Genomic DNA, 27689 nt, shown 5'->3' on the forward strand with positions numbered 1-27689 from the left:
TTCATGAACACAGGTACAAATTGGTCCTACCTTCCATAATAAATAGTTCAGTTGAATGTAGGAATAAAAGATCTTGTTCTAGAAAGTGTTAGTCCTCCTGCTCTCTGGGTCAGGGTGAACTAACTGAAATGTCCCAGCTGCATCTCAGCTAGTTTACTGGTCACTATTATGATGTCATAATGGAACTTATCTGGTCTCCATGGAGATGTGTCCAGTATCTTGTTTACATCTCAGCTAGTTTACTGGTCACTGTTATGATGTCAGAATGGAACTTATATGGCCCTAAGGGAGATGTGTCCAGGTGTATGAATAAATATATATGATCCAGTCTAATCCAGTCCTTGCATTTAAAGTGATACGGACACCAGAAATTGAACCTTGTTTACCTGTATCATAACATTGTCTTTGCAAGCTATTAATAACTTTGCTATAAAAGTATTTGCCCAAAGCTTTAACATTACCCATCTGATCCCCCATGTTCGTCGATGAGGGCGCTACCATATTTGTGCAGCAGTAGTCCATTAGCATTAGAAGCTATAACTGACAGGGTGGGAAGTTACAGTCAGGTTGGCAAAACTATCAGGTATGGAAACTTCAAGTAACAATTACTTACAAAAGCAGCTCTATCCTTGAAAATTAATCAACATGACCTATAGGCAATTTTTAATATACATTCATATTTCAGTGTCAGTTTCACTTTAAGGGCCAATGCCCAGTGCCGGGCCAGACCAGCAAGGCAACCTGGCTGGCCTCATCAGCCCCTCCACTGAACGCAGTCGTGTCACAGCATACACCACCCTCCCCTAACTTAGGCGTGTATACAAGGTCTCCCCCTCACTGAAACACACAGAACCCAAGAGGCAAGTTTGATAGTTTCTATACCCAAATATACTTAAATTAAGTTTTATTTCTGAAAAACTATGTATATACAATTTGCAAGTGCCATGGCAATCCTTTCAATTATACCCTTATAAATAGTGCTTATAGATTATAAATCACTAGTTACAATTGATGCTCAGTGATATCATTTCTTATAATATCCTTATATTTCACAATAGGGGTACGTTATTCACTATATATATATATACACAGGTATATCGTTATCTATCTATCTATCTATCTATCATCTATCTATCTATCCCTCCTTTTGTAAAATATAAAATGCACTGGAGAAAATTGCCTGGGCTCTGTACTCCTTTTCCAGAAGCCACATACCCAGACTTAACAGTATTTGTATTATAAACTGTCAATTCAGAATAATAAATATTTTAAGTGTAAAAATGGCCATCTAAACAAGATCTACTGGTTCCCAGATAAACTGGATTGGCCCAGGTTCCAATGATCAGATCATTAGTATTGTACCTTCTTTTTTATAATACGTTATCTATACATCCACAGGCACTAAGGAAAATAGATACAGATCTAGTATGTATCTTACAGTGTTATTTATTCTGTGGACAAGTTATTCATAACAGAACAAAGCAAGCAATTGTAGTTATACATTGAAAGAATTACATGTATGGCATGCAACAAAAACAACTATAGTAGTTACCTTACTATAAAGAGATAATTTTTAGTGAAAGGACAAAATCTCTTTGAAAAAAGAAAATGATTGCTACTTTTCATCAGGTAAAATCTGTGCCCAATAGAGGTAATAAATCACAAAGTTGAGGGATTGTGAGAGATTGCCAGCAGAACCAAATAATATTGCATGCAGTTTACATTACATTGTACATTCAGCCTTGAGCTTGGACAGAAATCTGCAAGGAATGGGGCATTTGGTTGAATACTTGTATATGGTCTTACCCACTTTTTTCGCTAACTAAAAAGAAAAAAAAACATGTTTCAGTGGTTTTCAAACAAAAAAAAACCACATCTCGAAAAAGATGACATTTAATAAAGAAAGATTGAAAACACTGAATAAACTATGAAAGTACTTAATAAAATAATGGTACATGTACAACATACGGGATATATTGATTCCCCACCAATAATCTTCTGATTTACAAAAGGTAAGGGGATGAGGTAGGGATGAACCCAGCAGGGCGACGCCTAATAGTGAAGAATCCCCAATTCTACCATGAACCAGCACAGGGAACAAACTGCATATGCTGGCATACAGATTGGAAGAACCATGTGATTTTGAAGGAGAAAAAAAATGGGAGTTTTTAAAGGGCATTTTGAAAATCCTGTTTGTTTATATGTCTTAGTACATCTTCAAACAATGGCTTATGATCATTTTTCTCTCTAGCCAAAACATTTTCTAACAAACAAGGAGAATTTAAAAAGGAAAAAGGGAACACCAGAAAATAACATTAACCATATAGTGTTTTATGGATTCTTTACTTGTAATCATCTGTCGCCATCTGAGTTTCCTTCACCTCTGTGTCAGTTGAAAGTGAGTTGAAGTTTCAAGTCCACGAAACCTAAAAAAAAAAAAAGTAGGCGTTTAATTAAAATACCTGTGCTTTGTGTCTGAATGCCAAAATAGGTAAATAAAAAAAATGAAACTCAATAGCAAAATATATAAATGTACAAAATGTAAAAAATAAATTTCAGAAATAATGTCATTGCACACACAGAATGCCTTAAAAGGTGGTTCACTAATGGAGGCTTCCAATGTAGCTCACAATGATTAGCAGCTTGGGAGGCAGGGACAAAATGCTCAGAATCACCTCCTATTCACTTTTATGGCAATCACTTATCAGTGGAGAATTGCTTGGAGAAGTGGAAGACCCTAATTCTAAGCAAAAAATAAAATTTCTTTGTTTATGAGCAGAGGCCACCTCCTACTGCTACATGTATTTTCTGACTGCCTGTTCTGCGCAGTCTATGTATCACACACCTTAGGCAGATAGATTATAATGGACAAAAAGTTTAATTACTATGATCTTGTAATTGAAGTCACATGAATATATATAGTAATACAAGAAGGTACCTGCACTCTCTCTCCGACTTTCAGTTCCTGGGTGCTTGGCCAAGTTAATATATTTTGAGCATATATATATATATATATATATATATATATATATATATATATATATATATATATATATATATACATACATACATACATACACACACACACACACACACACACACACACACACACGTATCAGTACAGAGTAGCTAAAGTAAAAAATAAAAAAAATGAGACATTGATCAGGTGCCAGTATTCCTATAGAAACTAATGTGTCGAAATCAAAAACCATATGAAAGTTTCCCTTTATATTTAATAAGTGAGAGCCTGAGTCTCCCAAGCAAAACGCACCTTTCAGAAAATAGGCCTATTACTAGGTCTATTACTTGTCTAATCCCCCTGTGCTTTTATACTTGCAGGCACACAATCTGCACCTAGTAGAACACAATTTCAATTAAGTGCTTACATTCATATTTATTTCCTACAGAAAATAAACCTTTATTTACCCAGGGGAAAAAGAAAGGAAATAGCACAATTTCTAGTCCCTGTCTGAGGCAGCAGCTTAATTGTTGTGGCAAGAATCTAGAAATCTAAGATTGATGCATCTGCATTCAGGCCCTTCTAGAGTTGCTCTACCATGGCTTACCCAAACGTTGCTGGACTACAACTCCAACTTGCATTTTGAAAGCTTTAGGGCAATAATAGCAGGGATATTCTTGAAGCAATATTGCTAGATACAGTAAATCTTTCCATTGCCAGACACTCAGTGAATCCAAGAGGATTTTCCAACGAAAATCCAGTTGAATTGAATGACTTACATTTTTTTCCAGGACTAAGCGGCACTGATGTTTGCAGTATAATACTGAAAAATCCAACTTACAGAGTCATCTCCCTATGAGAGAACATCAAGGAGACATAGCCCCAGAAATATAAAGTTCCAGAGATACAAATCCTTTTTTACAAGGATATTCACTCTTCATCAACACATTCGGCATTCAAAGAAAGCTTCCACAGGAATCACTGTTTTCACAGCTTGACCCAGCTTAGTAACAAACAATTACATAAAAAAAATACTAGTGATATGTGTAGCTAACTAAATTGGAATAACATTACATTAAGGGGGGGTTATTCAAACAAGACACTTTTTTTCCAAATTCGACTAATCGCCACCTAAAACCTGCCGATTTCATGTATACATCAATGGGAGAGGTCCAGGGATCAATTTGGAGATGTTTGTAGCCTTCCTGACATTCAAGTTTTTTTTTGGAGTTTTGTATAATTCCAATCGAATTCGAGTTCTCGGATCAATGAAATTCGTCTAAGTTTTAACAATTCGATTTTTTAAATAAATTTCCCCCAATCGAATTTTGAATTCAATCGAATTTAAGAGGGTTTAAAAAAAAACTTGCATGAATTCGATAAATGTGCCTCGCAGAGTCAGTTATTCTGAAACAGTTAGCTCTAATATACTGCAAAAGAAGAACATACTAATGCATTTAATGTGTCAATCAAAATCTGACTGACTCCTGCATGAAACTCAAAATTGTTGAGAGGGCGTAGACGACAAAGTGCTTAAAAACCATTAATTCTGATTCGTTAGTCTTTTACATTTCTATTTCCCATTCGAAAAAAAAACCTGTGGTCAGGGCCCATTTACTGCATAAAAAGGTTACAGATATAGGAAAATATTGGTGCATCAGTAATTTTACCAACAGTTCCAAGAACAGATCTAGGACAGAAAATAAGTCAAACTAAATCTCATCCTTACTGACCTTCAAGCTCAGCTTTTAGGTACAATTTGGAAAGCAAATACATTGTAGACACTCTCCCCAAATGTAATCCTAACTAGAATTAGTCCTGCCCCCCCCCCTTTCCACTATATGTCCCGCCAGGGGAGGTCAGTCTGGTAGAAACAAGATGGTAGCATTGTGCTCACTAGCATGGTACCCTGGGCCAGTGTAAGTAATCAACCTCAGCGACTGAGGTAAGTAATTATAATAACTGGGGGAGCATAATAAATAAGACCCCCCCCATTGATTAACCCTTTCCTTCTGTTTTAAGGAAACATTCATTTTCACATAGATCAGTAACTGGACAGTTTAATAAGCATTTCTCTGCTCTGTGTAATCTCATCTGTTGCAAGACAGGCCCTAATGATGATATATATGCCTGAATTTTATATATATATATATATATATATATATATATATATATATATATATATATATATATATATATATATATATATATATATCCGGCACTCACGATAATGACGTCAATAATGCCTGGGTGCAATCCTTGTTGAGGATTATGAAGAGCAGGAAATGAAGATCGCACAGAGTACAAGAGCCCTCTGCACTCATTATTTTTATATATATATATATATATATATATATATATATATATATAAAACAAAGAAATGAAAATACTTTGGATTTAATACATCTAGATCATAAAAATATATGACTACAGAAGGCAAAGGGGTACACCTTTCAGTATGTTATAGAATGGCAAATTCTAAGCAACTTTTCAATTGGTCTTCATTACTTATTTATTTTTACAGTATATTTTAATTATTTGCATTTCTCTTCTGACTCTTTCAATCTTTCAAAAGGGGTTCACTGACCCCATCTAAAAACAAATGCTCTGTAAGGCTACACATTTATTGATATTGTTACTTTTTATTACTCATCTTTCTATTCAGGTCCTATCCTATTCATTCCAGTCTCATATTCAAATCAATGATTGGTTGCTAGGGTAATTTGGACCATAGCAACTAGAAATGGCAAACTGAAAAGCTGCTGAATAAAGCTAAATACCTTAAACCACAAATCATAAAAACTGAAAACCAATTGCAAATTGTCTCACTCCTTACATCATAATAAAGTTAACTTAAAGGTGAACAACCCTTTAAATAAGTTCTGTGACTCTAAATTGAAAATTGATAATGAAAAATGAATTAACTTACCATAATATAAAGTGCTCCTTACTTAGTAGCTTGTTCCAAACCAGCTGTTTACTTTTTCTGTACTTAAGAATAGGACCATGTTGACTATGTAATATTGCTCCGATTCTTTCACCAACACTAGTTCAATGTTCATTCTTCCTATGGAGTCTTGATATCTAATAAAAATGCTTTCTCCCATAAAGTCATAAAGTGTTTCTGAAACTTTGGAAGTGTGTAAGCTAACTGGCGCACTGAAACACCAAAATGGCTTTTCTGTTTCATCCAAAACCAATGCATCCATGATAAAGCTGTTCTGTGGAGGAAAGAGCATTGCAGATTAATTTTAATGTAAAATAGTTATTCACAGCTACAGTTGTCTAATATGACATTTTGACATATAGAGTGAGCACAGTTTATGTTTTCATCTGGCTTACATATCACAAAATTAATTTGTACAGAGAAACAGATATGGCAGCAAGGGTGTTATTTACTAAACTCCGCATGGCAGAAACCCAAAAAGTTTTTTTCTTATAAAATCAGATTTTTTAGTGAAAAAAAAACCAAAAATTTTTCAGGATTTATTATACCCTGAAGATGGAAAAAGTCAGAATCCGAAAATCCAGCATCTCAGACCTGCCTAGGTTGCATATACAGTCAAGTCAATGGAAGACGTCCCAATGATTTTTTTGATCTGCGCTGGGTTTCATGCAATAATCCGAAGATTAAAACATTTTCGGGCAAAGATCACAAAAATTCATACGATTCGTTTAATGATTTTTTCGGGTTTTTTCTCCGCAAACAAAATTTTCAGAAAAGTGTACTAATAAATAATGCGAAAAAACCCGTGTGGATTTGGTCCGAGTTTTTTTTTACAGAAGATAGAGATAAATTCAGACTTAGAAACATATGATAAATGGGTCTCTAAGTGTCAGCTTTCTAAATGTTTTGGCAAATGGCCCTACGTGTTTCGACCACATGGGTGTTCTTCATCCGGGGCAAAGTACATCAAATACAAATCCTGTTTTGCATTTGATGTACTTTGCTCCTGATGAAGACCATCCATGTGGTCAAAACGCATAGGGCCATTTGCCAAAACATTTAGAAAGCGGACACATAGGGGCCCATTTACTTAGCTTGAGTGAAGGAATAGAGGAAAAAAAACTTTGAATATTTTTTTTGGCTACTTTCGACCATCGAATGGGCTACTTCGACCTTCTACTACGACTTTGAATCGAACGATTCGAACTAAAAATCGTTCGACTATTCGACAGTCGAAGTACTGTCTCTTTAAAAAAAAAACTTCCCCCTAGTTCGCCACCTAAAACCTACCGAAGTCAATGTTAGCCTATGGGGAAGGTCCCCATAGGCTTTCTAAGTATTTTTTGCTCGAAGAAAAATCATTCAATCGATGAATTAAAATCCTTCGAATCGAACGATTCGTTTGATCGAACAAATTGCGGTAAATCCTTCGACTTCGATATTCAAAGGATTTCAATTCGGCATCCTTGATATTCAACCTTAAGTAAATTTGCCCCTTAGGGTTAGGGCAACAAATCTCCTCTTCTTCACCGGCTAGAATGAAAAATCACCAGCGGGATGGCACTCGCGGAGCTTTGTTTTTCCGAAGTCGCCCGAAGTTTCCTCTTGAAATGGGTGTGCGCCTTCTAAATTTTAGTCTTTTCTAAATGTTTTGGACTTCTGTAGCTGCCCAATTGCACCACAGCCTTTTAGCAGTGAAGATATATGCCAATAAACACGCCCCCCTGCATTTGCAGTGTCACTGACATTCAGAAGATGAGGAGCAACTGTGAACAACTTTAAAGGTAGATGTTTTCTGCATTAGTACAACAAGTTATATAAAATAATTTTCTAGTTATTTTAATTTTTATGGTTGCATTCTCCTTTAAAAATAACTCCCCTCAATGCTCTATAACACTGCTGTAGATTAAATACCTAGGCTTGTATTGTATATTTCCCCATGGTTGCTTTGTATCTGTGATTATCATATACAAAGTATGGGGCCTGTTATCCAGAATGCTGGGGATCTAGGGTTTTCTGGATAACAGATCTTTCCATAATTTGTATCTTCAAATCCACTAAAAAATTATATACACGTTAAATAACCCCAAAACCCCAATAGGCTGGTTTTACTTCCAATAAAGATTAATTATATCTTAGTTTGTATCAAGTACAAGGTACTGTTTTATGATTACAGAGAAAATGGAAATCAATTTTAAAATTTGGATTATTTAGATAAAATAGAGTCTATGGGAGACGACCTTTCTTTAATTCAGAGCTTTCTGGATAATGGATTCCTTACCTGTATAGTAATTATATGGTACATTCATATTTAGCAAATCCTGAGTTAGACTTCTAAATAGACAGTTTGCTCTGTTGTGTATTAGACATGACAATGTAGGTATTATATCTATTTCATGTAAATCCTGTATCCAGAAAGGACAAAGTACAGCATTGCTATTTCCCACAGAGACCTATTAAAACTATTAATTCTTCATTGTTTAAGGATTTGGTTTTGGTAATTAGACATAAGTTGGCGAATATATGCTTTAGTATATTCTGAAACCTCAAATAGTTAGGATTTATGAAAAAGAAAAAAAAACCAAGAGACGTTAGAAAAACTGGCAAGTCAATAGGAAATGTCTCTGAAGATTTCAAGCAACTTTATTTTCCCAGTTATGAATAAGTTTGAATAAATAAACCTATTTGGAATAATGTGATATTTACTGGCATGTGAGTTTTCTTCTGCAATAAAACGAGAATGCCACTATTCAGTTTGAATTTTCCCTTTAATAACCTAGCTCTTCATAAAAAAGCATGATTGCGTTAAAAAAAATCCCTTCGATTTACAAACCTCTAGTGACTATTTTGTTTAATAGTTAAATGTTTTAATAGCATTTAATTTGGTGTTATAAATTATAGAAGATGATCCAGAAAAATTATCAGGCCCTAAGAACTGATACCAAACTTGTATAACATGATTATACAGGATGGGATCTGTTATCCAGAAAGCTCAGAATTTCAGGAGGGCCATCTCACATATACTCAATTTTTTTCAAATTATTAAAAATTATTTCCCTTTTCTCTGTAGTATTAACCCTAAAAGAGCAGTCATTTTACGAAAAACTTATGTAAAACTTTTGTTCTCTGCAATAGTTTTATTTAAAAAATGTGATATAATCCTATTACCTTTTTTAAAAGTTCTTTTTAGTGACAAACATTTCTTAGACACCAGAAAAGGGGTTTCTTAGTAGGTGACATGACACTCAAACATCCTCAATCCTCATCCTTGTCTCTGAAACAAGCTTTAATGGTGACAGATGAGATGGGACAGTACCCTGGCCTTCAGATAAATTGGTCTAAGTCCAGTATATTTGATATAAAACAGCAAAAGGAACACAGGCACCCAATAAATCACTATCTGCTCATAGTAAATAGGTTCACCTACTTGGGAGTTCAAATCACTATAAATCCTCACAAATATAGAACATAAAACATACAATCAATAATGTATATTAAGTAGCAAACAGAGATTTGGTGGAAGTTACATTTATCATTTGCAGAAAGGGATGTAATTGTTCTGCACCAGAAAATTCTCTAAAAATCTCTAAGTCATAATGCATTCCTCTATTTTTCTCTTGCAAATACTGTTCTATACAAATACCTCACGTCGTAACCTTGATAGGGAAAGGTACTTTGCCTGATTTAAAATAACCACCTGCTAAATGGAAATAAGATTCCGTACGAGTCAGAGCTAAAAGAAGCTCAGGGAATAAGAATATAGCATAGAAGACAATCTATCGTAAGTGTAGTGAGTTTTAAGATTATTACAGTACAATTGCCCGCTATTACCATACGGTGTTCATTTTACTCTTTATGGATCACCTTAGGTGTGCTTAAGGGTGGGTACTCACAAGCGTTTAGCTTATAAATGCACTTATCTGCAATATGTAAGACATTTCCTTTGTATCACACCTTTCTGTATGTTCTTTAAAATCAATAAATTGTGAATACAATGATGCCGTTTGCCTAAGTACTCATCTATAACATTTTAATATTCTAAAATATCTGGTATTCATCTTTTTGTGTATGATCACATTTCAACATTGTTCAGAAATTATTCTGGGCCATTTTTCCACATAGATTTACTCCAGCTTGTTCAGGTTAGTTGAATGATGCTTGTGCACCTCTAGTTTTAAATACTCCCAAAGATAACCAATATTCTTTGGTACCCTTTTGCAAATGTATACATTTGCATTACGGTACTTTATTTGGAATGCTTCTTTTACAGCTGCAGGGGTAAAGAATTATTTTGAGTTTTTTTGCTTTGAAATCGAAAAATCACAGAGAACACAATTTTCAGTAACATGAGAGTATTGGTCAAGTGCCTGCCTATACAGCAAATGCAGGGTACTTGGAAATATTGACCACCTAATTTTTGTGTCATGCAAATTATGTTTTCTACAGATACTTTCCTTCTAACATGTTTTAGAAATTCTACCTACAAAAATGTAGAATTTTCCCTGACTCCCCACAATAGATCAATAGTCTACCCAGGTTCATTTGACTAATGTATGGACCAATGTACTCACAAATGTATTTGTGCACAACCGTTACGCTTTTGTTAATAGTTTATTGTTTGTAAAAAGAAAACCTTAAATAAACTCCTTTAAAATTTTCAAAATACCATTGTTTAAAAACAATCTGCTGTATCTGCCTGCTGTATAATAATACACAAACTATAACTATTCACTTCTTGTTCCATTTACCTGTATGTTACCTTCAAATGTCTGTGTCTTCCACGGAAAGCCTATATTTCCAACAAGAGGAGCATGTTGTTTGCTGTTCGTTAATGCTATAACAGAAAGTCTTAGAAAGCCATCTTTGATGTACTCTGTAAGATGACAAGGAGGAATGCATTTTTACCAAATGCAGCACATTGTTCTATTTTCAGTGGGTAGAAGACAACAAGGAATGATGCAGTGCTTGAACTACTACTAATACTTTGATTCAGACCCTAAAAATATATAAGCCAGCTAGTCACCTGCCTTAGTTTAAAATCTAAGGGAACATAGAGACAATGTTGTTCATTAACACATGTAACAGAATTTGTCATTGTCACATAATCCTTAACAGTTCAGGATCCTGCAGCCTAAACACAGAAAACTGGAAATAACGACATGTAATGACTAATCCTTTCTAAATACCTAATTCCTAAAGTACTGTATGCATAATTCTCTCTCGAGGAGTCACACAAGCACTCATTTTGCTAATTCTTGTCAGAGTGGCTGTTCAAGCAGGAGTTGGAGAAGTGATGCCATGCTTTCAGATAACCCATGTAGCAGGATAACCTGGATCCCTCTGCTAAAAGGACCAGTAACATCAAAAAAAAATTTTTAAAAATTCGTTAGTACACAATGAAAAAAACACCAACACAAATTATACTTTAAAAAAGCAAAGTCTTTATTAAGAAATAACTTACAGAAACTCTGCTTCCTGTCTTGTACAAAAACGGCGAAAGGGCAACCATCCATTGAGCGGCACTTGATTTCTCCTCCCTGGCTCTCTGCTGCTGGATCTTTTAGCTGCCACATTCTGTGCTTTCTGTAATACAGCAGCGCTTCCAGCATGAACTTTCTGCAGATCTGCGGTGCCTTGCTCATCGGTTCCAGCCGCGGTGCAATTACCAACATCCCCGAGGTGCCTTCTGCATTCGCTAATTATCCCAGATCTATGGGTACAGGACGGGAAGGTCCAGACATTAAAAGCCGGCTCTGGATGCTGCTGCTGCCCTTCGCCTCTTGAGCCGGTTGATCTCTTACTGCTGCCCCTGCGCACCGGCACCGTATCTTCCTGGCCCAGTCTCCCCTCTTGCTGGCTGCCCAGGAACAACTGCCGGCGAATTGCTTTGTTTGAATTCCATTTCCGACGCATTCCATTTCCCTGCGCACCGGAACACGCATTGAGTTGTGCACAGATATTATACACACGGTGGAAGACACGGTGCCGGTGCGCAGGGAAATGGAATGCGTCGGAAATGGAATTCAAACAAAGCAATTCGCCGGCAGTTGTTCCCGGGCAGATAGCAAGAGGGGAGACTGGGCCAGGAAGATACGGTCCAGCAGCAGAGAGCCAGGGAGGAGAAATCAAGTGCCGCTCAATGGATGGTCGCCTTTTCGCCGTTTCTGTACAAGACAGGAAGCAGAGTTTATGTAAGTTATTTCTTAATAATAAATGCTTTTTTAAAGTATAATTTGTGTTGGTGTTTTTTTTCGTTGTGTACTAACGAATTTTTTTTACATTTTTTTTTAAGGAAGAGAATGAGGAATGTTAATACTTCTGGGTTGTGATCAATGTGTAGAATCTCAAGGGGTGTGTAGGGTGACAGCATGGGACAGAGTACCTATAATCCCTACAACAACAGAAGTTTTAGATACCAATCCCAAATGGTGCCGCAGATTTATTACATGCATTTCAGGGGCAACAGGGGGTTTGAAGATATGTATTGAAAAAGGACAATTAATGTTTAGGGGGGTTTGTCTGCTACAAGGTGGCGGTGATGCATATTGGTAAAAACATGTTTTCTTGAAATGCATATTTGTATTACTGACCTTGACTAATACATTTTCCAGTCATCAGTATCAACACACTTTTTTAAAGGCTTTATTTAAACAAACAAGCAAGAAGAAGAGCAATGTGAATACAAATCACAGTAAAGTCACATTCACAGTAAATTCAACCACATGCTTAGGTCATTTGAAGGAGAAGGAAAATCTTTGTATTTACTTACAGTACCTGAAACCCTGGGCCGGTGCTCCTATCAGCAGAAAACTGCACCAGCCCGGGTTTCTTCCAGCTGGCACCACGGAGCGATCCTCTTCCGGCTTCTTCTTTCTTCAAATTTCCCGTGGCAGACGCATGCGCAGTAGAACGAAATAGCTGACTTTTTAGTTAAGGTTCAGCTTTTCGCTCTACTGCATGAGCAGCCACGTGAAGAAAGAGGAAGACGGAAGTGGTGCTCACAGGAAGAACCCTGGGCCGGTGCCGTTTTCTGCTGATAGGAGCACCGGCCCGGGGTTTCAGGTAAGTAAATACATTCACTTGGGGGTGCCTAACATTTGGCACCCCCAAGTGCAAGAACACTTTTCTTCTCCTTTAAGTACAACAGTTATGAGTGAGTGTGAGTCTCTAGTACCTTATGTGTGGGAGTCTTCCCATGTTTGCCAGATATTTTCCTAGTTTTGGGTGCGACCCCTCGATAGATAAGCAAGTGTAATAAGGGGCAGGGCTGTCACCGCTGTTTCTCTTTATTCCTTGAGGGTTGGGGATGCAGTACACAAGCACTTCTTAACTACAAGTCACTCATCTACTTTTAAAAAAATTGGGTGGTATAGTTTCATCCTCTCAGCCAGTGCCTCAATAAGCCATGTAATAGCTTTAGTCTAACTTAAATGACAATTAATTAATTTAGAATAAAACAATTAACTACTCAGCCATGTAGTCAAAAAGACCTGTTTAGGTCAAGAGCTTGACAGCCTTAATACTCTTAGTACAACAAAATCTTTGCCACATAGATAGTTAATGGTTACAACGAATTGTGCTTTATATGAGTGCTAAATTGCCTTTCTGTTGTGAGGTACAGAAGCCCCTGGAAAGCTACAGTAACTTATCTAGCTGCTGAAAATATTTCTTCACTTAAACCAGCACTGATCACAATCACAACTTAATTCAGCAAAAAGATTTTACTTTTCATTACCTTTTCTGCAAAACAAACTACGATACGTTCCACATAGGTAGGTCCTTCGTCCACTGTGCATGTCAATGTGTAATTGGTAGCCATGTAGACCATAGTTGGGGTCAATATCATCTAGGACAGGGACATGTGGAGGAAACTTGTACATGCTTTAAAGAAAACAGAATGGTACTTAAAAACTTACAAAAATAACCAGTGTCACAAGCAACTAATACATGTATGTAGAAATAATACAGAAGATATTAAGTCAAGAACAGTGAATTCCCTGGGGGGTGCCAATTTGTAGCCGACCAGACCCCCCCCCCCAGTGAATTAAATATCTAAACCTTATGTTTTTTCTTAAAATAAGTAATGGTCTAGGGAAAAAATTCAGCAATTAAATTCACTGGGGGTGCCTAAAAACTGCTACCCTCAGTGAATTTGCTTTTCCCCATACTTTAATGTTGATAAATTAAGTAGGTTTATATTTGATTTGTGGACATACATAAAATTCATCAACGTTGAACAAATACATTTAGTATTTTCCAAAAAAATAATTCAGTGCCTACAATACACATTAAGGTTGGCATTGCTTAATGCTGCTCAACAAAACTGTCCACAAGGTTAAAAATGTAAACATCAATAAAATCTATGATCTCATAAATTACAAAATGTCTAAATTGCTTTAAGATAGTACTATTTTGGGCTAAACTCCATGAGTAGACGTTGATCAGATTTTGTGGATCAGATGTTATCTGATCTTGCCAAGCAACAGCATGAGATTTGTAGAATCCTACAAAATCTGATGACCCTGTAACTAGAATGTAAAGTGGGATCAGATACGGGATTATTCAATTCAGTGAGAAAAACGGTTGTCACATGAAATTCAGTTCCAGTTCCCATATACTTCAATTGAGGTTTCACGTGATAAATGTGATAACTTTTCTCACTGAATTTTGATCGGGCCCAGAGTCAGATGGTGTTGTTTGTTCCTTCATCTACATCCAGCATTCAATGCATTTCAATGGGGGAAAAAAAAAAGAGAGTCAGACACCATCAGATTGTATTGTGTCAGATGAAGATGCAGCATACACCATTCGCATCAGACAATCGTTTGAAAATTTTACATGTAGTTTACACATCAGACTTTTGTATCGGTCCCATTGTATTTTAACCCACTTGACCAAATCTGACTTCTGTTGATCCAACACCATCCTACAAAATCTCCCATTGAGTTTAGCCCTTTGGTAGTCAGAAATCTTTCAGTATGAACTTACTAATCAGCTGATCCTAGTGTGCTAAATTCAATAAGTTGGTGATAATGTAGCGTTGCAATCACAAATGGAATTTCAAAGCTCTTCTACACAGAAGGGGAGAAAAATCATATAATAAACACTCGGTTTTTAAACTTCCAAATTCTACATACACACCAGCTTTTGTTACTCCAACATTTTATTGTTTGCATTTCACTATAGACTATAATTTTACAAGATTATGGTGAGTATTGGATAAAAATTAGAGCTAAAACGTATTTGTAAAATCCCCTTATTATTCAGAAATCACAAATAAACATGGCTACCTTACACACACAGTTAAAGGGGTGGTTAACCTTTAAATGAACTTTTAGTATGTTACAGCATGGCCAATTCTAAGCAATTTTTCAATTGATCATTTTTTTATTTTGTATAGTTTTTGAATAATTTTCCTTTTTTCTACTGACTCTTTCCAGATATCAAATGGAGGTCGCTGACCGGACCTAAAAAACAAATGCTCTGTAAGGCTACAAATGTATTGTTATTGCTACTTTTTATTACTCATCTTTCTATTCAGGCCTCTCCTATTCATATTCCAGTCTTTTATTCATATCAGTAGATGGTTGCTAGCGTAATTTGGACCGTAGCAATCAGATTTCTGAAATTGCAAACTGGAGAGCTGCTGAATAAAAGGCAAAATAACAAAAAAAAACACAAATAATAAAAAAATGAAAACCAATTGCAAATTGTCTCAAAATATCACTCTCTACATCATACTAATGGTTAATTTAAAGGTGAACAACCCTTTAATCTTACATGTGCGGTGTTTTAATTTTAATATGCAGATATACCTATAAAAAAGGTACCTTAAAAAACATGAAAGTGTTATGTCAAGAATTAAACTATACTAAAATGGCACATTTGGCAGAAGAACACAATGATGGTGACTCTTAAATGTGCTGAGCTTTGACAAAAAAACAATTGTCAATGGAAATGGCATTGAATCTTTGGCAAAAACACTATGTGAGGACAAAATCCATGAATCCACATGACGTGGGTACATTGTTTAGGCATGCAGGCAAAACAGCCTCAATCAGTTCACTGTGGATATCAATATTGTATATGAATGGGGTGGTATCATCAAGTAAAGTCAATACAAAAACTCAGAAATGAACACTAGGGTCTTGTAGGAGTCCAACTCAAAACTTTCCTGATTTCTGTTAATAAATCTAGACCTCGGTGCAGTTTAACAATATCAGGAACAGGAATTATAAAGAAGCTGTGGCCAATGTTGCATCTTACTGCCGTCAAAGAAGAAGTCAGTGATTGCAATTTGAATATATCACATCTTGTTTACACAGAATGATTAGAATTACGAGCATTGCAACCTACAGCCAATATGTTTGTAACATCCATTCAGGGCCGGATTTACATAGAGGGCACCCCTACGCCCACTGTCGTTCGTCACCCCTGTCCCCTCCCTTTTATTCACACAAATTTCATCATCAGGAACGAAGGAATGGGGATTGGCACACAGGAGAAAAACTATTGTATCTACAGTGTTTCTGAACCAATGTGGATGTGGTTGGGCAGCATGCTGCCCCCTAAAATCCTTCTGCCCTAGGCCCGGGCCTTGGTGGAATCTCCACAAATACGGGCCTGGATCCATTGATCAAGGTCACCAGGTTATTAGCCAAAGATCAGTTCACATTTGAGGCCTGTTCAATCTCATAAGGAAAGGACCATAAACTATACATTTCTCAATGTCATTTGAAATAAGCATGTTCGATATCTGGCCAATGGTGGGTATAATTTTGGTCCCATACAGAACCAATAAGCTGCTGACAAATGAGTCTGCAGACAAAATCAGCCAAAGTTTGATACTGGTTTGAACTTGATATAATTACAACTTTTACAAAACTTTATGTTATACAAACTGTTATTGTAGTTTCATAAAAGTAATTAGCGTTATAAAAAATTATAGGAGAACATCAACTGTACCTTCCACAGGGCAATCAGAAGACCTGTTTTAAGATGCAAAAGCTTTACATATCTGTCTTGACCAATGTACTCACAGGATTCCATGAAGCTTCCTAAGTCATATTCCGCAATGAGGGAGAGTCTATTGGGCCTAATTCATCACATAAAGAAAAAACGTGTAATGCTTCTTTACAGTTTAGCAAAAAGTCTGAAATACTCTACAATTCTAGAAAATTCTTTTTACTGATCACGTGTTCAAAATAATTAATCTTTATTGGTTGCTATGGGTTACTGTTCCTGGGCAAACTTAGTGCCTCATATTACATAGATATGGGAATTTATATATATTATTTTAATCATAAAAATCAGTTTTCTTTTTTTGTTATTTCTTAAGCAGGACAAATAGGATAACTGAAGCTACTCTATGGTTGGTCCTTATAGGGAAGCTCATTAGATTACTAAACAGCCAGAACCAAGGATGAATAAAGGGGGTTTGTATACTGGTAATCCTATTATCTACCTTGCAAGGACTAGACAGGCGACAACTTCAATTTCCTTCTTTCCTTCTTAGATTGCCACTACAAAGCCAATCCACATTCACCCTTTGCTATAACTTTTGTTAGCAGGAGTCTGTTATGACAGGGGGATTATCTGTGCACAGATAGTGTACTTTTTATCACACCTGTTATTTTTTTTACTTTATATAGTAAAAAAAATAGTATGTTTTAAAGAAGATTTCAAACCTTACATCTTAGAATTGTTATTATTTTATTTCTAAAATGCAAGGCTTAAACTCTTCTTATGAAACATACTACAACATATTGACTTCAATCTGAGATGTAAAATCCTCTGCATTACTTAATATAAAATGACATGTTTTATAAAAATCCAGTTACATGTCTTGTAAAAAAATTCAGTTAATGTGTCAAAGTTTGAATTTTTTACTTCTTAGAATAACATATTATGAATGCATTTTAGTTCATCTTACATTGCAACATACAATCTTACTACATTCATATACGATTGTTTAAAAGTAATATCAAGAAAATGTTTTATGCAAACAGTGGATGTTACAGGGCAACATAACTTAAAAACGATATACCAAGAGCAGCAAGTAAAAATTGTTGGAAAAAGGAAAGCATTGTATTGCAAACCATTTTGTATAGCATACCAATTTTTGGAAGGACATATGAATTTATCAAATATCATTGGTGTGACTCCATGAACCTGTACCTGATTTTATACAAGGCCATACCAAACCACACCAAACAACAGATAAAGATGTGTGACTAAACAAGATATCCGTTTGTTTCATTACAGTTTCCTTTCCACTTGTATCTTTAAAGGTAACTGCCCACGTCAGGCCAGACAATCTGGTAAAGAATAATAAAGGTACATAGTTAAACAACAGAGGTGGGAAAAAAACACACATTTAATACTGGTATCTAGAGCTAGAGATTTTTAAGTTTGTAGCAGTCTTTAGATTTCGCCACATGTGATTTCTCTATATTAGTTGTTTGATTTGTTATAACATTTTTTTTGTAAAACTATCTATTATTAGTAAATACAGATGACATTACTTAAAAGGCCACTGACTCAATCCGTTGTGGCATAAGCATGTCAGGCAAATATACATGGTCATTCCAGGATCTTGTACAACTTTAGTACATTTGACCATCTGAATTAATGTTAATTTCAGGTCGTTTTTTTACTTTTGTATACATATGCACCGAATCCACTATTTGGCACTCGGCCGAATCCTTTGTGAAAGATCGGTCAAATACCAGACTGAATCTTAACTTGCATGTTGCAAATTGGGGGCTGGAAAGGAAAAAGTGAAAATAATTTTTTTTTTACTTCCTTGAAAAGTCACGTGATTTCCGTTCCCACCCCTAATTTGCATATGCAAATGGACAGGCACAAGGAATCGGCCACATCCTACTGAAAAAGGCTGAATGCTTAACAGAATCCTGGATTCGGTGCATCCAGTAGCACTGAGACTTTAAGAAATTCCTTTATTCCTGCATAAGAATATGAAACACACTAGTTTTATTGTACAGTCAAACAACATATACATAAAGTTACTTACTTGACTGCTTTCTCTATATTTGATGGATCACCGGCATAACTTTTCACAGAATTGAGAATCTGGTATATTCTTCTTTTTCTGTTTGTGATCATTTCACTCATAAATATATTCTTCCAGTATCCAGGCTCCTTATCTTTTAAGTCAGCAGCGCTAAGTTTTAACTGGACTGCAGCCACAGTCTTAGGTTTCCAGCTGTAAGATCTCATAGGAGTGTAAGAGGAGTACACTGCATACCAAATTAAAATGCAAATTACAAAACAGAACAAGCTCCAGTGAAATTTAACATGGACTAATGTTGTTATTAAATTTAAGGTCCAAAGAATTCCATATAACACAAACAAACAGAGGTTAGAGTTAAAGGGCATCCAATGAATAAATATAAATAATATCACTTCAAAAACAGTTGTCTGCTGTTAATTATTGGTGAACCCTGACTCTATACTTGTCAGGTTTTCATCAACTCTGGAATTCAGAGATGTGTTAAAGGGGCGGTTCACCTTTAAGTTAACTTTTAGTATGTTACAGAATGGTCAGTTCTAAACAACTTTTCAATTGGTCTTCATTATTTATTTTTTGTAGTTTTTGAATTATCTGCCTTCTCCTTCTAACTCTTTCCAGCTTTCAAATGGGGGTCACTGACCCCATCTACAAACAAATGCTTATTAAGTCTACATATCTGTTGTTTTTGCTACTTTTTTATTACTCAGCTTTCTATTCAGACCTCTCCTATACATATTCCAGTCTCTTATTCATAGCAATGCATGGTTGCTAGGGTAATTTGGAGCCTAGCAATCAGATTTCTGAAACTGCAAACTGGAGAGCTCCTGAATAAAAAGCTAAATTGCTCAAAAACAACAAATAATAAAAAGTGAAAACCAATTGCAAATTGTCTCAGAATATCACACTCTACATTATACTAAAAGCCCTACCCTGCCACACCAAGCTTAATACTTTCAAATAATTACTTTAAAACTGCAACGTAATGTAATGCAATTACTTTAAGACTGTACGACTGTAATGTACCATTTTGTTTTTTTGATGCTGCACATGTACATACAACATACCTTCCAAAGAAAAGAGCAAAACATTCTACATACCTCCCTACCCTGGCAACCAGGCAGCATTTTAATCCAAACATTACATAGAGGCACAATCGTTTTCATAATCAAGTGAAAGCCAAACACCACCTGCTTTTTCAATTTATTCAGGCATCCTCTGGTGGTGTAAGGTGCTTTTTGGGTTCTAAGGGCATCATTGATAATTCTGTACCTTGTGCAAAGTAGTAGAAAATGGCTTGTAAACATATAAAGTTATAGATTAAAAATATTTTAAGAACAAAAAATATATTGCCAACACTAGGTATACCAAAAGCAGCATAGTCCGACATATCACAGTCTGTATGAGTTCACCCTAAAGGAACTCGAAATGTATAATTTTATTTATGATTTGAGCTTGATGTAGTAGCGAACAATGTAGAATTCTTTGTGTAAATATAAAGCAGCGGTTCAGTGCAGAGACGCGCGATAGCTGAAATAAGACAGGAATTAGCAAAAGCGAGAGTAACGTGTTCCCATGGCAACAGAGCCCTTTAAGAGGTAGGGGAACACAAAATGCCCATACGAAGCCTCTGACAAAGTCCCAAAGCGACGAAACGCATAAGGCAAAGGTGGTGACGTCATCTCTAAGCGCCCCAGGAGTGTTACAGCGTGTGGAAGCAAGGTGGGTCGTAGTCAAAACCAATACACCAACTTGCATAGTAACACGGACTTTAGAGGGAAAGTGGAGATTTGATGCGCCTTTTAAAACTTCTCAAATGTGAGTGAAATTCTTGTTTTTTTACATGCATACATAATAAAAGGTTTTATACTATTATTTGCAGCTCTACATCTTCTGACACCATGGAGTAAGCACTGAGTACCTCATCCTGACTATTCTGTTGAATGAATTTAAAGTCTTAAACGTTTGTAAGTACCCAACTTTAAGCAAACACGTGGTGGATGTAAGAAGTAATCTAGAACCCCCTAATGAGGTTTTGAGAGAGTGTGGAACTACAACTACCAACAACCCACTACACTTAGATTCCTTTTATGCTGCATTCTTATTTCTCCTAGCTATCTACTGCTGACTCATACAGAATGTGATATTGTGATTTTCTACCCGAGGAGAAACAGGAATACTGAACCAAAGGGGAACCCTGGGAACTGCAGTTACACTATTATCTTTATATCTGACATATAATGCACACTTTTGTAAATAATTTCAAGAAAGTCACTTTTGTTCATAAAGTTGCATAACAAGGGAAAATGTTATAAACTATACAATATATTTTTTATAAATGTTTTACATCTTCGCGTGCTCTTACTTGTCCTTGGACAGCTTGTAGAAATATCTATTGACACTTCCAACTGAAAGCAGAGAGACAGGGTCTAAATGTGAAAATATCTTGAGCCATAATTCAGGAGGGATGCTAGAGGGGATGAAAAGATATAAATAACATGTTACAGTTTTTAAAACGTGCATATTATTTTAAGAATTGTCACTGTAATTAATGTCATGCAATAGATATTTGCATAAGCTATTCAAAAGAAGTGAGACTACAGTATGTCTTGCCTAAGCCTGTAGTAATAAAAAAAGATCTTACCCATTACTCTCTTGGCCTCTCTTTACAGGTGTAAGGGACCACACAGTTCATGTGTAATTGTTCAGTAAAATAATAAAAACTGGGTTAATAGATAGGCTGTGCAAAATAAAAAATGTTTCTAATATAGTTAGTCAAAAATGTAATGTATAAAGGGTGGAGTGACTGGATGTCTAACATAACAGAACACTACTTACTATCTGCTTTTCAACTCTCTTGGTTTCCACTGACTGACTACCCTGGTTACTAAGCAGTAACCAATCAGTGACTTGAGTGGGGGGCCACATGGGCCATAACTATTGCATTCGAATCTGAGCGGAATGAAAAGGATCAATTGCAAACTCACTGAAAAGTTATGTCCCATGTGGACCCCCTTCAAGTCCTTGACTGACTCAGATTTAGAGAGCTTAAAAGCAGGAAGTTGTGTTCTGTTCTGTTATACAGCCAGTCACTCCAGCCTTTGTAGATTACATTTTTAGCTAACTAACTATATTAGAATTGTTTTTATTTTGCACAGCCTATTTACTCTGTTTTTATTTTTACACTGAACTGTTCCTTTGATCTGCTTCATAATAATGTTTATATGTTGCATAATTATTTATAAAAAAATAGAGTGCCTTAACACTTTTGAGAACACACATTTGTGGAGTTAAGCTTGGTACCTGAGTATAGGTGAGGAGTGTGCTACCATAGGGAGCCATGAGCATTATGCTTATACAAATGTCACTTTATGTATACTGAAGCCACAATTCACATTTTAGATATAGTGTTATTTTGTGATGTTAATAAAGAAGTGAAAAGTTTAAAATTTTCTCATACACAATTGAGCCATAATTGGGGTTTTTTTTCTTCCTTTGTGGGGTATTTTTATGCTTTATAATTGTAGTGGATCCCAGAAGCACCGCACCCACTATGTGGGTTGTATTGGTAGTGTGAAATTAGGGTCATTGGCAATTTAGCCTTTAGTGACATGGATAAACCCTATTTTAATCTGATTTAGATCAGATAGTTATATCATGTGGGCTAGTTCCTTGGTGCTTCTAGAAACAAATGTTAGATTAATATATTATTATTATTAACAGAAGCATCCAAAATTTATTAAGACATATGGAGAAAGGCATAATATATTAATAGTCACAAACTATAAACAGTATGCATTCAAAATCTCCATAGTTTACTCCAAAATGAGTTTTATAACGGCATATACAATCTGCTATTTGACAGTTAGCAAATATGCCGGTATTTTAGGGCTTTTGATATTTAACATTGTGATCTACATCTGCTAGTTTTTAAAAAGGATTATTTACACTAACTTCATTAAAAAGAATTGTTAAAACTTTCCAATACAGTTTACTTACATTTCAATATATGATTTATCGCTGTGATGAGATTTTGTGTTATTTAACTCTTTAATGGTTTTTCTTTGAACAGAAATTGTTGAAATATCTTTGCTGCAAAATGAAAGTAAACAATTTAGTTCAAAAAGCAGTTAACTGTTCAATATGTGTCAATATAGACAAATATTTTATAGCATTTAATCCAGTGTATGATTGAAAGTAATGAACATGCCATGCCATGATCAAGAATGACACTAGTTTACTGCAATGTGCTACCATTTTATAGCATTTTGTATGAATTATATATAAATATTGAAATTTTGCTGGCAATGAGGATCCAAATTCCCAGACCTGGGCTAGTAACTCTGCCTCTCTTGTACAAGTCAGCAGCTACTGACGTCAGTATGGACAAACATGGTCCCCTACTTACTTAAAGGACCAGTAACATCAAAAATTTTTACAAAAAAATTCGTTACAATACAACGAAAAAAAACATCAAGACCAATTAAAATTTAAAATAGCAAATCCTTTATTAAGATATAACTTACAGAAACTCCACTTCCTGTCTTCTACAGAAACGGCGAAAGGGCGACCATCCATGCTGCTGTGCTTGATTGCTCTTCTCTGGCTCTTCACTGACAGCGTGTCGATCTCCTCCAGCTCTTCAGAAGGCCGCAGCGGTGTTATTATGCCTGTCCCCACTGTAACATGGCAGACCGCCAGCATACCAGGGTAACCCAGAACCCCCTGCCCCTGCATTATTTCAACCCTCCTGGCACCGGGAGGATTCCTTCTGCCTGCTGCTGTGGGCTGCTGGGGAGACGCGCAAGAGCTGCATCTCTGCAGAGCCTGCCTTCGGAAAGTGAACCAGCTGGCCGGCGCGTTTGTGAACGCATCCCCAAGGCGAACTGCTGCCTTCACGATGGCTCCAATCACCTAGCAGCGCCAAGACTCCCGCCACTCGTTTCTTGAATCCTCCAGAGTGGAGGTTATACGATCCTCAACCTTTTGCCCCTCTCGGGCTTCCTTATTGTGTGCAACGCTCTCCTTTTGGTGCCGGAATCACTCCGGTTTTGTTACTGATGTAACCGCTCGGGAGGAACCCGGAAACGAGAGGCGGGAGCTGCAGAGGGGACTAGGCTGCTAGGTGATTGCCATCGCAAAGGCAGCAGTTCGACTTGGGGATGTGCGGAGAGAGCCGGATAGCATTGGACAGGGGTCTGCCATTCAAACATGCCGGGCAGCTGGTTCACCTTCCGACTCTGAAGAAACGCTGCTCCCTTTACTGGTCCATACATTGATTGCGCGTCTCCCCAACAGCCCACAGCAGCATGCAGAAGGAATATTCTCGGTGCCAGGAGGGTTAAAATAATGCAGGGGCAAGGGGTTCTGGGTTACCCTGGTATGCTGGTGGTCTGCTATGTTACAGTGGGGACAGGCATAATAACACCGCTGCGGCCTTCTGAAGAGCTGAAGGAGATCGACACGCTGTCAGTGAAGAGCCAGAGAAGAGCAATCAAGCACAGCAGCATGGATGGTCGCCCTTTCGCCGTTTCTGTAGAAGACAGGAAGTGGAGTTTCTGTAAGTTATATCTTAATAAAGGATTTGCTATTTTAAATTTTAATTGGTCTTGATGTTTTTTTTCGTTGTATTGTAACGAATTTTTTTGTAAAAATTTTTGATGTTACTGGTCCTTTAAGATACAAAATAGGCATGGAGGAAATCTCTTAACTTCGCATCGCATCAGACAATGCATGTGGACAACAACTCTGGGTGGAAGATTTGAACTGCTAAATTTTCTACCTTGCTTTTGAGTGGTCATGGTCAGTGAGTTTCCATTTGGCAACCAAAGTAAGCAAGCTCATTTCTTTCATGTATCAAGATTTACACTTTCTAGATCCATAGAAAGAAAAAAAAATCTTTACTGGAGTGTGCCACTCACTTGAATGAAAAATGTCTAACACACCAGGTGTAGGCAATTATTGTTTCAAAATACTGTAGGGACACTGCATTAGGGTTGCCACCTTTTCCCCCGGTGGAGACCGAGCAGGGGGCAGGGCTGTGACGTGGAAGGGACGAGCAGTGATGTGGAGGGGCGTTATGTCAAGGGGCAGGGCTACGACGCGTAGATCGGCCTTATCTCAGTGTCAATCATGGGGAATCTTGACCGGCCAGGAAGTTTTGATCCGGGCAGCCCTTCAAAATACTGGCTGTCTGGGTCAAAATCGGGCAACCCTACCTGCATGCTTTCACAAGCTTCTAACTATCTAGACTAACATATATATTTGAATTATATATTTTAATGCCATTTGCTCAGTTGATGTGCAGTAATATACGTGCAGTAATATACATATACATGAAGCAAAAGCTTGGCTTGGATCTTATCTCAGAATTCTATGAACAGTATAAAAGCTCTTGTGCATCAGTCTTGTGCCTTTACATGATAATACTACTCCTCGGTTATAATATAGCTATATTTTACAATAGGAGGTACCTTATTAACCATATAATGGCTTTACAATATACAAGTGCCTTGTTTTCACCTTTTACCCACTTTCAAAGAGTTAAAAAATAAATAACATTTAATGCCTTGATATAATATATATTTCTTGACAAATTCTTGGAGTTTGTAGCACATGTAATATTTATGTATTAACTGGATTTCTACCTATGTATTGTGAAATCTTGCAGTGTACATAAGAAGGCCTCTGTTTAAAAGAACAGTTCAGTGTAAAAATAAAAACTGGTTAAATAGATAGGCTGTGCAAATAAAAAATATTTATAATATAGTTGTAATGTATAAATGCTGGAGTGGCTGGATGTCTAACATAATAGCCAGAACACTAATTCCTGCTTTGCAGCTCTCTCTTGGTTTCCACTGATTGGTTAACAGACAGTAACCAATCAGAGACTTTAGGGGGGCACATGGGTCATAATTGTTTGCTTTTTAATCTGAGCTGCATGCTAAGGATCAAAAACTCACTGAATAGTTATATCCCATGTGGCCCCCCTTCAAGTGGCTCTAACTGAGAGTTAGAGAGCTGAAAATCAGGACGTTGTGTTCTGTTATGTTAGACATCTAGTCACTCCAGCATTTATACATTACATTTTTGGCTAACTATATTAGAAACATTTTGCACAGTCTATCTATAAACCTAGTTTTTATTTTTACACTGAACTGTTCATTTAACAAATGTTTATTATTGGTTGTGTCTGGGTGTCTCTCCCTGTCTACACTGCTTATTGGTAACCTAAATTTCTGCAGCATTGCATTAGTGATGTTAATGAAATTTTTGCATTTTTCTTGCTTTCTAATTTTCAGAAAACTCAAAGCAATAACTCACAGCACAACATATATATATGAATTACCCTCTTTTTCTGACTCTTTCCATCAAATGGGGGCCCATCTAAAAACAAATGCTGTGTAAGGCTACAAAGTTTTGTTATTGCTACTTTTTATTAAACATCCTTCTATTCAGGCCTTCTGCTATACATATTCTAGTTTCTTATTCAAATCAATGCATAGTAGCTGGGGTAATTTAGACCCTAGCAACCAGATTGCTGAAACTACAAACTGGAGAGTTGTTGAATAAAAAGCTACATAACCCAAAAAACATAAATAATAAAAAAATAAATAAAAACCAATTGCAAATTGTCTCAGAATATCACTCTTTACGTTATACTAAAAGTTATTTTAAAGGCACACTCCTTTAATACTGTATTTTTGTCTAGATAATAAACAAAAAATCAAAGAAACAGGCTTTTTCTTTACTCACAATCCACACACTAAATAATCATAATGCTGTCAATATTTATTTTGACAGAAAATGGCATACAGTACCAGAGCAGCATATATTAGCATAGATGTATCATGTTACTATAATCCTCAGAGGTTTTTGCAAATATAACATTTTACTTGACTGGTGTTTGCTGTACTTTGATCAAACATATGGAAGTATAACGTGTGCCTTATTTTACTATCAGCATTTCTGTTATTAGTCTAAAAGTATGGAATTTTTTATCTGTTTCTAACCTCTTTTGTTGTTTTGCTTTTGAATGAGTCAGACCTTGTGGAAATCAAGGAAACACAGGAATAGCTACCGTATATACTCGAGTATAAGCCGACCCGAGTATAAGCCGAGGTACCTAATTTTACCTACGAAAACTGGGAAAACTTATTGACTCTAGTATAAGCCTAGACACAACTACAGCCCTGTCTCCCAGCAGCGCACATTCTGCCAAAGCGACCCCCCCAGCGATCAACTGGACTTCTTTGCAAAGTTGATGGTGACAGAGAATTGCCAAACGGATTACTGTGTGCATTGTCCCACTGTCCCACTACCATGTGCAGAGGGTGCTGTTTGATATTGCCATCACTGTTAATCTTTCGTATAAACAACAGAGGGCGCTGTGTGATATTACAGTCACTGTTATTCTTTCATATAACCAACAGAGGGCGCTGTGTGATATTGCAGTCACTGTTATTCTTCCATATAACCAACAGATGGCGCTGTGTGATATTGCAGTCACTGTTATTCTTTCATATAACCAACAGAGGGTGCTGTGTGATATTGCAGTCACTGTTATTCTTTCATATAACCAATGATTAAAAGTGACTGCAATCTCAGCTACTCGGGTCAGGTACCGCTGACCCGAGTATAAGCCGAGGTAGACTTTTTCAGCACATTTTGGATGCTGAAAAACTCGGCTTATACTCGGGTATATACGGTACTTCAGGCTGCTGCTTGTTAAACAACCCACTTCCTGTTGCCAT

At 36.5% G+C, this 27689-nt stretch overlaps 1 pseudogene; it reads right to left on the reverse strand.

The window, feature by feature from the left end:
* Positions 1-1527: 1527 nt before the first annotated feature.
* LOC108718540 lies at positions 1528-27689 on the reverse strand (annotated as a pseudogene).

Source organism: Xenopus laevis, chromosome 6L, assembly GCF_017654675.1.
Source record: "Xenopus laevis strain J_2021 chromosome 6L, Xenopus_laevis_v10.1, whole genome shotgun sequence".
Taxonomy (NCBI): domain Eukaryota; kingdom Metazoa; phylum Chordata; class Amphibia; order Anura; family Pipidae; genus Xenopus; species Xenopus laevis.